The sequence below is a fragment of the Panicum virgatum genome, chromosome 6K (assembly GCF_016808335.1).
Source record: "Panicum virgatum strain AP13 chromosome 6K, P.virgatum_v5, whole genome shotgun sequence".
Classification (NCBI taxonomy): domain Eukaryota; kingdom Viridiplantae; phylum Streptophyta; class Magnoliopsida; order Poales; family Poaceae; genus Panicum; species Panicum virgatum.
In genome coordinates, this window is record NC_053141.1 from 13,098,262 (window position 1) to 13,113,834 (window position 15,573).

General features: G+C 46.8%; 1 pseudogene; it reads left to right on the forward strand.

Moving 5' to 3' along the window:
- The first annotated feature begins 397 nt into the window (after positions 1–397).
- LOC120711815 lies at positions 398–5,604 on the forward strand (annotated as a pseudogene).
- Positions 5,605–15,573: the final 9,969 nt, after the last annotated feature.

A 15,573-nucleotide genomic window follows, 5' to 3' on the forward strand; every position in this document is an offset into this window, starting at 1 on the left:
CGCAAAACATAAAGGTGCAATCGGTATTCAAAACGGAGCTCATATGAGAAAGATAAAATATTTTTTATAACCAATAATGATTTAAAAAGAAGGATATGCAATAAGACGAAGGGAGACACAGGAGGCAGTGGAGCTTGTAGGTCCACATGCATAGCAGGCCGTAGCTGGATCGCTATGCGGTCACATCAATAAACTTTGCTATTTTAAAATCTAAATTGAATATAAAATACGTGTATAGTCCAATATTCTTCCGTGGGCCGCAGCAGGCCGCGCACGGTCGCGTGCTCGGTGCCAGTGCGACCCCGCGTGAGTTAACTTTTTCCTTTTTAGATATAATATGTATTTCTATATATGAAAGCTTCCACGCTCGGCGCATATACGAGGTATCGGCGTTGATTCTAGTTCTCGGTCCTGTGGTGCCACTCTAGGTTCACACACTGTTTACTGGCCATGGCCTGCCGCAACACCTTTCTAGCAAACTTCCTAGCAACTTCTTGCGTCCTCGTTTCTATAATTTTTTCTATTTCCTGTTGACTCCTCGTCTTCTCTGCTGGCTATATACGCCTTGTTCCTCCTCCCCTCATTCTTTGCTCTCTTCGTTCTCGGCTAGTTGCTCTTGCGCTTGTTTTGCTGGCTGTTCCCTCACTCAGTTTGCGTCACACTGGTGAGATCCTACACGCATTGTTGTTTCTTTCTACTGCTTCTCAACTGCCCAGATCTGGTTACATCTTTTTTATTTGAGTTCGTACAGGTCATTCAATCTAGATTCCCGTGGTTTGGCGGTCGAAACTCCTTGCAAATCTAAACCTGGTATGCTTATCTTCTTGTCGCTGCATCAAATCTTGAAACTAATGCATGTTACCGTAGTGATGGGCCAGATGATCCACTTCATTGAATGATTCGCAGCCGCATGCAACAACCACCGCTGACTTGACTGCTCCGCTCCACCAACACACGCCGCCATGTGCGCCACCCCCACCGTCGAGAAATCGGCCCCGGAGCTCGTCCAGCCGGCGGGGCCGACGCCAGGAGGCACCCTCCCGCTATCCTCCATCGACAAGACCGCGGCGGTGCGCGTCCCGGTTGTCCTGGTCCAGGTGTTCCCCCGGGCCGCCAGCGACGTCGGCGGCGGCCAGCAGGACGCCGCCGTGGCGGCGATGCGCGACGGCTTCGCGAGGGCGCTGGTGCCGTACTACCCGGTGGCCGGCCGCATCGCCGACGTGAGCCCCGGGGACGGGGAGCCCGTCGTGGACTGCACCGGCCAGGGCGTCTGGTTCGTGGAGGCCGCGGCGAGCTGCACGCTCGCCGACGTGAACTACCTCGAGCGCCCGCTGCTCATCCCCAAGAAGGACCTGCTCCCCAAGGAGGAGCTCGAGGATCTCATCATCATGGCCCAGGTCTGTTCCATTCGATCCATCGCCGCTGATCAATCAATCAATCACCTTGTCCGACCCAACAATCTGAGCTGAGCTCTGCAGGTGACCAAGTTCACCTGCGGCGGGCTCGCCGTCGGGATCTGCTTCAGCCACATGGTGTTCGACGGGCAGGGCGCGGCGCAGTTCCTCAAGGCGGCCGGCGAGATGGCGCGGGGGCTGCCGGCGCCGTCAGTGGCGCCGGTCTGGGACCGCGACGCCATCCCGGGCCCGCCGCGGCCGCCCAAGCTGCCGCGCGGCGGCCCCCCGCCGCCGTGCACGGCGTTCAGCTTCGTGACCCAGGCGGCCGACATCTCGCCGGAGAGCCTCGCACGCATCAAGGACGCGTTCCGCGCGGCGACGGGGCAGGCCTGCTCCACCTTCGACGCCGCCACGGCCGTGCTGTTCAAGTGCCGCGCGCTGGCGGCGGGGCTCCCCGACGGCGCCGAGGTCCGGCTCGCCTTTGCCGCCTGCACGCGGCGCCTCCTCCGCGGCGTGCTGCCGTCGGTGGACGGCTACTACGGCAACTGCGTGTACCTCGCGGTCGCCGCCCGGACCAGCAGGGCCATCCGCGAGGCGCCGCTGGAGGAGGTGATCCGCCTGACGCGGGCGGCTAAGGAGGCGGTCGCCGCGCGGTTCGCGGACTGGATGCGCGGCGGCGGCGCCATGGAGGACCACTACAGCGTGGCGCTGGACTACGGCACGGTGACGGTGTCGGACTGGAGCCGCGTGGGGTTCAGCGAGGTGGACTACGGCTTCGGCGAGCCGGGGTACGTGTTCTCGCTCAACGACCATGTCAGGGTCGTCCCATCGGCGATCTACCTCAGGCCGCCGGCGCCCAAGCGTGGCGTCAGGCTCATGCTCCGCTGCGTCGAGGAGCCGCACGCCGCCGCGTTCGCCGACGAGCTCGCCAAGTTCGCCTAGGTGCTGGTTCTTGGCCTGGCTTTGGTCAAACGTGCTCTCTCTGTTTTTTTTCCTCTTTTTTAAATGCAGTACCTAAACTTCACTGCTGTAGCCTGTCATTGCCTCATTGGCATTGTTGTGGGATGATCTGACTTTTCAAGTCAACAAGAACACCAAAACAACTCGCGGTGCTTTAAGGGGTAGCGGTCGTTTTAGTGCATTTAACAGACTCAACTACAGACTTTATTCCATTTATTAGGTAAGAAGATCTCTAAGAGAGTAGTTTTTTTTTTCTGAATTTGACTCTCTAAGTAGATTTCTCTCAACATTGAGAGGCTTACTTCAATAGACTCCATTTTCACTCTCAAAATTCTAACAGCTCCTTCAACTCTTTCCCTCCACATGCACTGATGTGTAGGTCTCACATGTCATCCTCTTCCTTTCCCCTTCCTAATCCTCCCGGACGGCCTCACACTCCTCTTTTCTCTCCCGGCGGCCCCTCATGCCGGCCCTCTCCCCCTCCTCTCCACCCTCCCCCCGCAAATAGCGGTTTGCCACCCCTCCCTCGCCGTTACATCCGCGGCGGCAAGCCGCTGGTCTGGCCTGCATGCCGGCAGCCACGTGAAGCCTAGCTAGGATGCCATGTCCTACATCTCAGCATCCCCGGTGGTGACCATGGACACGCCAACTCCATCCCCGCTCATCCTCGACCACATGTCTGGTGGCCACTCTTCCCTCTCCACCCGCCCGTCCTGCAGCTCCATGCCGCCGGTGGACGAGCATCAGCCGGTGGTGCTCAATTTGAAGTGCTGGAGGTCGATTTGCGGCCGGTGGAGCTGGTGGAGCTCGATTCGTGGTGCCAGAAGTCGATTCGCGGCCAGTGGAGCTTCTACCTCGTAGCTTTATTGATTGAGCGTTGCTTTTTCTCTAATACATGCCCACCAGTAGGGCACCCCAGGGGATGACAGCTTTATCTGTCAGAAGAATTGGGCCTTGGGCCAATTAATAATTGCAATAAATCCCAAAGGCCCACTCATATATGCATGGCATGGTGGAAAACTATAGTCCCATATTGCATGACTAAAGTGAAGAGAACCCAACTTGTATAGTTGAGTTGTGCCACCATGGTTAAAGCTATAGAGGGGAGGAAAAGGAAGAACACGCTCACTCGCCTAGCCGGGCCAGGCGAGGCGAAAGGCGCGGGTGCGGGGCACCCGCGCGAATGGTCCGGCAAATCCCGGTCTTCGCACGGGCCTGTCCGCAGTTTCCTTTTGCCACTCTGTTCCTGCATGCATAGGAGCTAATTGCGCTGGCCAATTATGGCAGACAATTATCTCTCACTTAATTAGCTGATTGACGCGGTTTCTTAATCACCGTGTTTTTCCTTAAGTGTATGAACCAAGATCTATAAGAGGACGAGACGTCGGCCACTTTCAGTACCAGAACTTTTGCCTCTCGTTCCATTGCGCTGCGCTGCTTCTCGACTTCCCATCTCGTCGCCGGCGTGTCACCGGCTGCGGGAGAGCAGGTTTCCGGAACCGACGTCCTCTCGTGTCCCAGCATGGGGTAGGGGGCGTATCAGGTGTTTGGGAAGCACCATCGCGACTGCTCGCTGTTCGTCTACATCGCTGTCGTCTTCATCGCCATCGTCTTCCTCTACATCGCCTCTGCCTGCACCGACTCATCAGACTCTACAACGCCCATCGCCGGAGCGCTTCCTGTAAGCAAACTCGATTAAACCCGAGATGAACAGATCGGATCAATTGTTGATCCGAGTGATCTTTTTCATACTGTCCATAGTCTCCTGTGATCTACTAGTTCATGTATTTGAGATAGGTTTGTGTGTGTCTCTTGTCATGCCTAGAATACATGCTTTTACAATATCTTTCATATGCTCTGGAATTAATTTATTCATCACTAAATTGCTGTTATTTCCAACATTCCAAAAACCTGATAGGTGTTTAGTGATGGATGGATTTGCTGATGCTATGAAACCGGAGAAGTTTACTGGTGTAAACTTTAAGAGATGGCAGACGAAAGCCCAGTTGTGGCTCTCGGCTATGGGCGTGTTTTGGGTCGTGGCTAATCCTCCTGTGCATCCTCTTGGATCTGAGAAAGAGGTGCAGGAGTTTATCGCGGCTATGACAGTCTTCGTCGGATGCGTCCTTAGCGTGCTCTCTGACCAGCTGTGTGATGTATATATGCACATCAAAAATGCTGCTGAACTGTGGGAGGCACTTGAACACATGTTCTCGGCCTCTGGTGCTGGACGTGAGTTGTATGTCATGGAGCAGTACCACGATTTCAGAATTGTTGATAACCGCTCTGTTATCGAGCAGGCCCATGAGCTCCAGCTCATCGTCAGGGAATTGGATCAACTCGGTTGCAAGTTGCCTGATAAGTTTGTGGCTGGGGGCATTATTACCAAGTTGCCTTCATCGTGGAGGAACTATGCCACATCTCTAAAACACAAGAGATAGGACATCTCCATTGAGGATTTGGTGGCAGGTATTGATGTTGAAGAGAAAGCTTGGGCAAAGGATGCTCCCCCTAGAGCAACCGATGGACAGTCCAGTGCCAATGTGATACAGCATGCTAGAAAGAAAAACCAGCACCACAACAAGGCCAAGGGAAAGGCTGTACAAACTACTCAGTTCAAGAATAAGAAGATCAACATGGATGAGATCGTGTGCTATGTGTACGGTGAGAATGGGCATTTTGCCAAGAAGTGCCGCAACCACAAGGGCAAGAAAATTCAGCAGGGGCAGAAGTCTGCAAATGTGACTATTGGTGATCCTAGCAGAGGCTCTGGGTATGGTAATTTACCTAGTGTATTTTCTGTTTGTCAATCTAATGATTGGTGGATAGATACAGGAGCTAATATTCATGTTTGTGCTGATATTTCCATGTTTTCTTCTTACAAGGTCGCGCGAGGCTCAAGCGTCATGATGGGGAACAGGTCGCATGCTTCTGTTCTTGGTGTTGGTACGGTCGATCTGAAGTTTACTTCGGGGAAGATCGTGCGCTTGAAGAACGTGCAGCATGCTCCGTCAATAAACAAGAATCTCGTTAGTGGATCCCTCCTCTGTCGAGATGGATTTAAACTGGTATTTGAGTCTAATAAAATAGTCATTTCGAGATTTGGCCAATTTATTGGCAAAGGCTACGACAGTGTAGGCTTGTTCCGCTATTCCATTGCTGATTTCTGTAATAAGGTTGTGAACAACGTGTGTGATTCGAACAATTGCGAGTCTGATATATGGCATTCTTGTTTGTGTCACATTAATTTTGGTTGTATGTCTCGGCTATCCAGTATGAGCTTAGTTCCTAATATCCCTACTGTCAAAGGTTCTAAATGCCAAGCTTGTGTGCAAGCAAAGCAACCTCGAAAGCCTCACAAGGCTGTAGAGGAGAGAAACTCGACATTACTAGAACTCGTACATTTTGATATTTATGAGATGAATGGTGTGTTGACAGAAGGCGGTAAAAGATACTTCATGACATTGATTGATGATGCAACAAAATTTTGCTATGTGTACTTGTTGAAAACCAAAGACGAGGCTTTAGATTTCATTAAAACTTATAAGGCTGAGGTGGAGAACCAACTAGAAAAGAAAATCAAGCGAGTCAGGTCAGATCGTGGTGGAGAATACTTTTGCAATGAGTTTGATCTTTTCTGTTCGGAGAATGGAATTATTCATGAATGAACACCACCATATTTGCCTCAATCTAATGGGGTTGCCGAAAGAAAGAACCGGACACTGACTGACTTAGTGAATGCAATGCTGAATACGTCTGGTATGTCAAAAGCATGGTGGGGGGAGGCTGTTTTAACTGCATGTCATGTTCTGAATAGAGTTCCTACTAAGAACAAGGATATCACTCCCTACAAAGGGTGGAAAGGAGAAGACCATCACTTGTATATTTGCGCACTTGGGGCTGTTTAGCCATGGTAAATATACCAATAAATAAGAAGCGCAAGCTTGGGTCTAAGACTGTTGATTGTGTCTTTCTAGGATATGCACATCACAACACAGCTTATAGGTTTGTAGTGGTTAAATCAGAAGCACCTGATGTCATGGTTGACACAATTTTAGAGTCTCAGATGCTACTTTCTTTGAGAATATATTTCTGATGAGAGAGACATATAGTTTACCTAGCTCATCAAACAATGTTACTCCTGAAACTGAAACTTTTATTGAACACTCGCATGACAATAATAATGAGGATGACAGTGAAGCAGCTCCTCGAAGGAGTAAGAGACAAAGGATCGCAAAATTCTTTGGTGATGACTTCACTGTATATCTTGTGGACGATACTCCCACATCCATTTCAGAGGCATATGCATCTCCTGATGCAGAGTACTGGAAGGATGCGGTTCGTAGCGAGATGGATTCCATCACAGCTAACGGCACGTAGGAAATCACGGATAAACCACTTGGCTGTAAACCAGTCGGATGCAAGTGGGTGTTCAAGAAAAAACTCAAACCTGATGGTACTATTGAAAAAATACAAGGCTAGGCTTGTGGCTAAGGGTTATACCCAGAAAGAAGGCGAGGACTTCTTTGACACTTATTCACCGGTTGCCAGATTAACCATGATCCGTATGCTATTGTCCTTGGCTGCCTCACATGGTCTTCTCGTTCATCAAATAGATGTGAAGAAAGCTTTCCTAAATGGAGAGTTGGATAAGGAAATTTACATGGATTAACCGGATGGTTTTATAACACCTGGACAAGAGGGCAAGGTGCGTAGGTTGCTGAAGTCATTGTATGGCCTGAATCAAGCACCAAAACAATGGCATGAGAAGTTTGACAAAACTTTAACATCAGCTTGGTTTGCGATTAATGAAGCTGACACTTGTGTGTATTACCGCTATGGTGGCGGTAAAGGAGTAATGCTGTGTTTGTATGTATGTCGATGACATACTGATATTTGGAACAAGTATTGATGAGATAAATGATGTGAAAGAATACTTGTCTAAAAACTTTGACATGAAAGATTTGGGAGAAGCGGATGTGATCCTTAATATTAATTGAAAAAGGGTGAGGATGGGGTTAGTTTATTACAATCCCATTATGTGGAGAAGGTCTTGAGTTGTTTTGGCTATAGGGACAGCAAACCCTCTCCAACACCATATGATCCCAGTCTGCTACTTCGAAAGAATCGAGGACAGGGAAAGGATCAATTAAAATATTCCCAAATTATTGGCTCGCTGATGTACCTAGCTAGCACAACTCGACCTGATATCTCTTTTGCTGTAAGCAAACTGAGTTGGTTTACTTCAAACCCGGGAGATGGTCATTGGCGTGGAATTGATTGAGTTCTGCGCTATCTGAGAGGTACAATATGCTATTGAATTCACTATTTAGGGTACCCCAGTGTACTCGAAAGATATAGTGACTCAAACTGGATATCAGATGCTGATGAGCTGAAGGCCGCTAGTGGATATGTTTTCACTTTGGGTAGTGGGGCTGTTTCATGGAGATCATGTGGACAGACGATTTTAACAAAATCAACTATGGAAGCAGAGCTCATAGCTTTAGACACAACCACTACCGAAGAAGAGTGGTTGAGAGAACTATTGATGGACTTGCCGGTGGTTGAAAAACCTATTCCTGCTATTCTCATAAACTGTGACAATCAAACCGTCATTGTGAAGGTGAGAAATAGTCAGGACAATATGAAGTCCAACAAACATGTGAAGCGCAGATTGAAGTCTGTCAGGAAACTAAGAAACTCTGGAGTGATAGCTATGGAATATATCAATATAGCTAAAAACCTGGGAGATCCCTTCACCAAGGGATTGTCGCGCACAGTGATTGACAATGCATCGAAGGAGATGGGACTGAGACCCACATGAGTTACACTACAGTAGCAACCCAACCTATGTGATCGGAGATCAAGTGAGGTAGGACCTGGGAAAAACAAACTGCTAGGTAACGGGATAGTACATCTTTCTTTTAACCCACTCCGTTGGAGATGCAGTACTCTCATTGTTGTAAGGAAGGTTGACTTTGTCTTAATGTGTTCTGTGGCTTCATAGCAAGATACTGTCCTACATGGTATTCTTGGAAGAACACACCTATGTGAGCCCCGACTGTTAGTCGCAGTCTATAAGAATTGGGAGTTCTTTAAAAGCTCATGAAGTGAAATAGGAGGGAAACTCATATGCTCCACCCGCGGGGTAGCCACTTGGCAGCTAAGTATCAGCTAAGGCCTCAGGCAAAACTCCTTCACACCAAACTGCCAATTCAAGGACTAGTCCATTGTGCAGTTCTGTCTGAGTGTAGCTTGGGGTCCTAGGTGGATGTTCAACCCTAACCGGTCTCCACCGAAACACTGATATATAAAACAACGCTTTGGTACTTTGAGAAAATTTGTTGTACCTTCGGGATCTGGTGGGGGATTGTTAGAAGAATTGGGCCTTGGGCCAATTAATAATTCCAATAAATGCCAAAGGCCCACTCATATATTGCTTGACTAAAGTGGAGAGAACCCAACTTATATAGTCCCATATTGCTTGACTAAAGTGGAGAGAACCCAACTTATATAGTTGAGTTGTGCCACCATGGTTGAAGCTATAAAGGGGAGGAAAAGAAAGAACACACGCACGCTCGCTCGCCTCGGCAGGCGTGGCGTGGCGTGGCGAGGCGAGGAGAAAGGCGCGGGCGGGCGGCACCCGCGTGAATGGTCTAGCAAATCCCGGTCCTCGCGCTGACCAATTATGGCACATAATTATCTCTCACTTGACGCGGTTTCTTAATCACCGCATTTTTCCTTAAGAGGATGAGATGTCGGCCTCTTTTAGTACCAGAACTTTTGTCTCTCGTTCCATTGCGCTGCGCTGCTTCTCGACTTCCCCATCCCGTCGCCGGCATGTCACCAGCTGCAGGAGAGCAGGTCTCCGGAACCGACGTCCTCTCGTGTCCCTGCATGGGTAGGGGGCGTATCAGGTTTTTGGGAAGCGCCATCGCGACTGCTCGCTGTTCGTCTACATCGCCGTCATCTTCATCGTCATCGTCTTCGTCTACATCGCATCTGCCTGCACCAACTCATCAGACTCTACATCGCCCATCGACGGAGCGCTTCCCTGTAAGCAAACTTGATTAAACCCGAGATGAACAGATCGGATCAATTGTTGATCCGAGTGATCTTTTTCATACTGTCTATAGTCTCCTGTGATCTACTAGTTCATGTATTTGAGATAGATTTGTCTTTGTCTCTTGTCATGCCTAGAATACATGCTTTTACAATATCTTTCATATGCTCTAGAATTAATTTATTCATCACTAAACTGCTGTTATTTCCAACATTATCTAACCTTGAACAATTACAGTCTCGAGTATTAGGATAGCAAAGGCAACGAATGATCAATAATACTTCCAAGTTTACAGTGGACAAAGGCAGCTGATTGCTTTACCACTCAGGAATAATGTTGCCCATCTTAGTAATCTAAAGGATGCTTTTCCCGATTCGTGGCCCGTGGAGCTCCAAGAACCTGCAATTTCTCCCGACGATGTTCGTTGTGCCGCCATGGTAGGAGGCGAAGCGAGGCAGGGCGCGGGTGTGGAGGGGGCCGTGCCGAAAAGAGGGGTGCGCACGTACGGGAGGGCAGGATGGCGAGTCCGACTCGCTCGGCAACTTTGTCGAGGGATAAGGAGCCATGGCCGAGCTGGATAGCTTGGCGAGGTGGATGCCGAGGCCGTTGGAGCTCGATTTCAACGGTGATTTGGTTTTTTTTCCCGAGGCGAGCCGGGACAGTGAGCTTCTTGGAGTTGCCCTAACACTAACAGTATTTGAACAGAGGAAAGAGGACAAGCTGCTCATTGCCGTCAGTTATGTCCAGTCAATTTTAGTCGTCCTGTCTGCCTCCTACCACCTCATGCATACAGTCCCAATATTTAGGCCGTGTTTAGTTCTGTTGCAAATTTTTTTTGCAAAGGAATCTTACTAATTTGAAGTACTAAATGAAGTCTATTTATAAAACTTTTTACATAGATGAGTTGTAAATCGCGAGACGAATCTAATGATGCTAATTAATTCATGATTAATTAATAATTAGCGGATGGTTACTATAGCATCACTGTTGCAAATCATGGATTAAGTAGGCTCATTAGATTCGTCTCGCGATTTACAGCCCATCCATGCAAAAAGTTTTGTAAATAGACTTCATTTAGTATTTCATGCATGTGTCGAAATATTCGATGTGATATTTTTTTTGTGTTTACCGATTTACGGAGTCGGAGTTAAACAGGGCCTTACAGCTTAGCTGCCACCAGCCGCCCATGTGAAGCATTTCTTCATCATCCTGTTGTTGCACGTTGCTAGCGCTTATTTTTCAATGCCCAAGATTTCCACCGTCATGTTCACGTTAGAGTCAGGCACTGCACCTCTACGGGTCCATCAGCTACAGCTAGCGGAGCAGCATGTGAATGCAAGAAAGAAGGTACATCAGCCACCGCTTGATCCCCAATTGAAAAGTCTCCTGTCAGCTGCAATGGATCCAAATTTCCTGCAATGGCCCTCCTTTCTTGTCTGCTCCATTATGAACATGAAGAAACAAGGTACATCCTGCCAGGTTCGTACAAGTATCTCTTCTTAACCTATGATCTGTGTTCCTTTCTCTACGCGGCGTTATTTGAATTTAGGGGCTAAACTTTAGATCATGTCACGTCAAATAGAATTTTAATATTTATAAATATTAAATAAAGTCTAATTATAAAATTAATTGCAGAATTCTAGGACTAAACTGCAAAATAAATCTAGTGAGGTATACTAATCCATAATTAGCAGATGGTTATTATAGCATCATTATAATAAATTATGGATTAATTAGACTCATTAGATTCATCTCGCGAATTAGCACGCATCCGTCAAAAAAGTTTTATAAACAAATTTTATTTATACTCCTAAATAGTAATTTTTTTTAGGTGATAGGGGCTAAAAAAACTGGTGCAACCAAAAGCAAGAGAGGAGGCTACCCTACTACTGCTATGCAGAATAATTGGATCCTTAGTTCTATATATGCGTTTTTTAAAAAAAAAGAAACCGTCTTTCAGGCATAGAAATTGGCATTACATTGCACTATTTCGTTCAGGTTTACGGGTAGTGATATGTATGCTGCCTTAGCCTTACAAAAAAAATAATTCCCTTAAAAGCTTGTCCAGTTGCCACCGCAATTAAAAGAAACTTTAGACCATCATCTTATGGAAATAAAAATAGACTTTCTTTTTTATATGGAACATGGCCCCTAGGGGCTATTATTTCTGATTTTGGTGATTGTTTGATAATATAATCAATGAGACTAATAAATTTATGAGATTATATTTATAGGATTTTTACGTCCCATGGATATAATCTAGTGTGTTCAATTCGCTATCGAGATACCCAAAAAATAGTGAAATGACTACCGCGATGAATTGGATAAGTGTCAGCAGAATGCAGGAATGTGTGCATTGGTTAAAACGATAGCCTTGGATTTGAGAATGTCGGTGCATTGGACAGTCTATACGAAGATCTGGTGAAGAAACTCATTTAGCACCGGTTAAATCGATGGTGCATTAGAACGCGTCGGTGCATTGACCTTGGCATTGTCCAGAGAGCATGTCAAGCGGCCAGGAACAAAGTCTTCACCGATTAAATGGACGGTGTGTCATAACAAGGTGTCGGTGCAACAACGTCAGCAGAAGAAGACAAGTGTAACGGCAATCAGGCAGGCCTAGTGTGATCAGTTAAACCGGTACCCAGTAGATGGTTAAACTGACGATCAATGAGTCAGTAGCAACACGTGTCAGGGGCTTCAGCAGCTAGTTTCAAGCCATAAGTGACCAATTGAACCGATGATCCTCACTGGTTGGACCGACGCTATACGCGGAAAAGGCATAACAGGTACAAACAGATCGGATGTTTTGATGTGGTGGGTTATATATATGCCTCACCCTGGGTCTTTTAAGGTTGCTGGAGTTGAGAAAAGTCTCATGCACATTGAAGAACACCTCCAAACCATCTAAGAGCTTAGTGATCACATCTTCAGTCCTTAGCACATCCTTGAGAGTTAGTGCTAGGTTAGCTCTTAAGTGAGTGAGAGAGCAAGGTGTTGCCGCCTTGTGAGCTGGTTCTAGAGTGAACCACATTTGTATCTTGGTGCGCTGGTCTCCTTGGAGCTTTGGTGGCTCACCGGCAAGTCATTAATCCTCCGGCTTGGTGTGGAACGGCGTTGACGGCTTTGGGCGGGTGACGCGAAGACTCCAATCCTTTGTGGAGAAGCTCCTTAGTGGAAAGCGATATCAAGGTGACCAGGAACTGAGTGTGAACCTTGGTGGCCTATCCTTTGTGGCATGTTAAGGTATTCCTGGAAGAGACTTGATTGCCAGAAGCAATACTCTTAGTGAACCTCGGTGGCCTAGCCTTTGTGGCAAATTAAGGTGTCTCCGGAAGAGACTTGATTGCCGGGAAGCAATACTCTTAGTCAGTGCTTCAAAAACATAGACTAGGGTTATCTTTTGTGCCTACCAATAACACGGGATACATCCTTGTATCTAAGAGTTTGCTTCTTCTCATCCCCTCTTTACGTTTCCGCATTTCATATTGCAAATTGTGTGTGAAAGTGATCGGGTGCTCTAGCCTAAGAGGGGGAGCGGTTGAATTAGGCACTATTAAAACCTTAACCTATGGCTCCAACTAGTTTGCACAAAACTTAAACTAAAACAAGCTAACTAGATGCGCAACTACGGTTCACCTTAGTGTGAAACCCTCATCCCAAAAGAGTTTTGCAACCTATAGCCAATCCTAGCAAGATACTACACTAAGAAAGTAAAAGCACACAAGTTGCAATATGAAATGCGGAAGCTAAAAGAGAGGGATGAGAGGAAGTGAACTCTCGACACGAGGATTTATCCTGTGGTTCGGTTTTCCACAAAGGCGCCCCTATGTCCACGTTGTTGAAGCACTCACGAAGAGTATCGCTTCCCGGCAATCAAGTCTCTTTCGTGAACACAATCACGGTCACCTTGATCCCGATCTTCACTAAGGGAGATTACCCACGAAGGAGGAGTCTCCGTCCCCCGCACAATGTCGTCGATGCCGCTCCACACCAAGCCGGAGGGTCGTTGACATGCCGGCGAGCCACCAAAGCTCCAAGGATGGCCGGCGCACCAAGATACACTTTTGGTTCACTTTAGAAGCACAGCACAAGGATCTAAACCTTGCTTGATCACTCACTCAAGAGCTAACCTAGCACTAACACTCACAAAGCTCGTGCTAAGGACTAAGAATTTGATCTTTATGCTCTTGGATGGCTTGGAGGTGTTCTTGGGTGTGTATGTGATGTCTTGGGACTCCAGCCAGCTTCAAATGGCCGGTGTGAAGCGTATATATAGGCCACCAAGTCTTGTAGTCGTTGCTCCAATGGTCAGCAGAAAACATCATACCATCGGATGAACCGATGCCTCTGTATGGGGCGGCGTCGGTTCATCCGGTCACTCTCAGACCTGAAGTAGCCGTTGAGCTTCTGACGCACTGTCTGCGACACCACCGGTTTAATCGATAACTGTGTGTCAGTTAAACCGGTCACTCACAGCACTCAACGCACTCAACTAACCGTTGGCCTCTTTCTCTCCTGCTGACGTCATTACACCGGTGCTATGCTCCGATGGACCACCGGTTCAACCGGTGCTGAAGACTTGGCTCCTGCGTGCTTGACATCGTCTCTGGAACATAGTACATCCAATGCACCGATGCCTAGCTTGACGCCGTCGGTTCTACCGGTGACTTGGCTATCTTGACTTGGTCTTCGCTTGATCTCCATTTGGTGCTCAGATTTGCACCGATGCCAGGGCGTCGGAACTTCCTACAACCATCGGATGCACCGATGCTACATGCATCTGTTCTTCCGGTGCTCCTGTTTTCTGTAGAATTCATCCAATTCAGTGTTTCTTTGAGTTCTTTCTTCGTGTATTGCTTTGTATGGCCTTTTTACTTCATCCCTGGGATCTAGAAATGTTCACTTAATAAAATCATTAGTCCCATTGATTGCGTTGTCATATGATCACCAAAATCACTCGAAATGGCATAAATGGTGCCATGTTCGTTACAATCTCCCCTTTTTGGTGATTGATGACAACACAATCAAAGCAATCATAAAATTTGCAAGAATTGATAAATTGAACCAGTTACACATGCTTGGATGCTTACCATCATCCAATGATGGCTTGGCCTCCCCCTAAAGCCATGATTTCCCCCTTTGTTCCTCCCCCTATTTGCTACTCCTCTGTCATATGTTGACTTGATCCACTCGGCATGTCTCCCCCTTTGGAATATTTTTCCTTCTTGGGAACATCTCTCCCTCTTTGTTGGGAACATGTCTTGTTTTGATCCACATTTCTCCCCCTTTGGAATCAAATCAGCTAAAAGGTCTTGTACCTAAAGGTCTTGCAAAACAATATAGCTCAAGAGAAGATTAGTAGCCTAGGAAGTTAGTTCCATGACTTATGATCCAATTGTATGATATCAATGAAGATACCAATTGAAAATTTACTATAGTGGATCACAAAATCACGAAACTAGCATGACATGAGCTAAGCTTTTCACAAGTGTGTACACAATATGATAATGTGAAAATCAAGTGTACAACTAAAAGATTTAACAAGAAAGCTTAGATCATATCATGCACGGAGGTAGCTCCAAAAAAAAAAGAAATTAACAATTATACCAATTGAATGTGTTTAGAACCTTGCATACCTCCGGGGGTTACTTTGTTTACCTTGCATGTACCAATTGAAACTGACTTGCAACCAATTGAAAGTCTTTAAACAAAGAGCACTTGGTATACCAAGGTTAAGCAAATGTATGAATACATAGCCTATGAACTTAGATATGAGCATTTTAAATTCAATAGAGCATGGCTCAATATGCATGAAAGCATAATTTTATCTAATCACTCTTATAGAGTTGTTTGTTCACATTGATCGTGAGAAACATTCTCTTATAGTGTTAACTCCACGTGAGACTACAAAAGATAAACTTGCAAACATGTTAGTCTCAAAATCATAAGCCATAGGATGAACTCCCCCTAAATGTGTGCATTTAGCGTTTGAATCACCAAGCAAATGTATGCACATTGATTTTGACACAATTGGGAGGTTTATCCTACAACTTGTGTTCATGGTACACATATGAAACACATACCTCAAAAAGTCCATGCACCATGAAAGGTAATCTTGTGTAGCTTTCTACACACTTATTAAACCATGGTAAT